Here is a 1,598-nt window from a genome sequence, read left to right on the forward strand (position 1 = left end):
GGGGCACTCATGGAGTTCAGACATGTGAGCCACACAGAGATGCCTCACTGCACCACTGTAATTCTTAGGGGTTATCTTTTCTTTTTTAAAAAATTATTTATTTACCTCTTCTATGAGCGAGAGAGAGACAGACGGAAAGATAGGTGCCTCCAACAAGGTCTCCATATCATGCTCCATCTCCATCCTTGGCCGGTCTGGCTCAGACACCTAGTGTGCTCAGGGAGGTCCCAGGACACAAACCCAGGACCTTCCCATGTGGGTCCAGTTGTGCTATCACCCAGCCCGCAGTAGGGGTTCGCTTGTGTCGGCAGCTGGTGAACTCACTGGGTTAGGCGTGGCCCAGTGCTAATGAGACAGGCCACCATGAGCATGAGTTACAGGGGAGACAGTCACCATTGCTTTGCTCCCATCTTGTCCTGTCGACGAGCAGGTGATCTACTGATCCCCAGGGGCAGGGAGGAGAACGCTCACCCATCCTGCTGCGAAGAGCAAACCAAAATCAAACACGAAGGTGCACTCCCCCTTCCTGCTCCCTGCCAACACACGCACACCCTCGGGTCAGTAGCCATATTTCAGCACATGGAGGAGAACATAATAATAATAATTAACTTGGCGTAATAATGATGATACGGTAATTACAACCATCATCTCGTGAGTACTCCTGGGGAAGCAGGGTGTTTAAATGTCTGACCACCCTGGTTTTAAATGACTCCAATGATTCTAGGTCTTTTCAAATTTTCTTTAGGCAAATGTGACTGTTCTGATTGATCGCTTGCTTGTCTTTTTTATTTTTTTTCTCCCTAAAATTTATATGCCAAACATAACAACTCATGCTTGTTTTACTGGCAATAGTATTCAGGTTAAAAATGTAGTGCTTTTCCTCTTCGAGGGTGATATCCACTCAGATACTTAGATAAATTGTTACTCTGAGTTATTAGGCTAAAAAGTGCAGATCGATTATGGCACATTTTCTTTCTTTCTTTCTTTCTTTCTTTCTTTCTTTCTTTCTTTCTTTCTTTTTTTTCTTTCTTTCTTTCTTTTTTTTTTTTTTTAAGAGATATTTTTGCCCTATGGTGCATTTGCTCACTGGAGAGACAGAGAGAGAAAGTGAGAAATCACCCTCTGGTGGTGGTGGGGCGGGGGGGGGATGGCCATGCTGCAATCCATTCTCCGACATTCTCTTGAGATTTATGGTAAGCACACACAGGCACCTGGTGTGAGTTTCAAGCCATCAGGTCCGGGACTCGAACCATGATCATATTATGGCATTTTTTTTTTAAATCAGTTGATTTTGTACTATGCCAGTTTATTCTGAACCTGCAAGTATGCTTTGCTTTAAGAAGAACTGACCTGCTGGGACCAGCAGCTAGTGTAATGGCTGTGTCGCAGGACTCCCATGTAGTCAACCACAGTTCAAGTCCTGGACCTGGTGGCTTAAACTCACGCTGGCAGGGATTGTGGTGTGGCCATCCCCTGGGAGGTTGATTTTTCGCTTTCTTTCTCTTTGTCTCTCTCTCTCTCTGTCTTTCCTACCCTATGGCAAAAACCTCTCAAAAAAAAAAAAAAAAAAAAAAAAAAACACAAAAAAAACAAAGTTA

This window comes from Tupaia chinensis, unplaced genomic scaffold (assembly GCF_000334495.1).
Source record: "Tupaia chinensis unplaced genomic scaffold, TupChi_1.0 Scaffold144017_1, whole genome shotgun sequence".
Classification (NCBI taxonomy): Eukaryota; Metazoa; Chordata; class Mammalia; order Scandentia; family Tupaiidae; genus Tupaia; species Tupaia belangeri.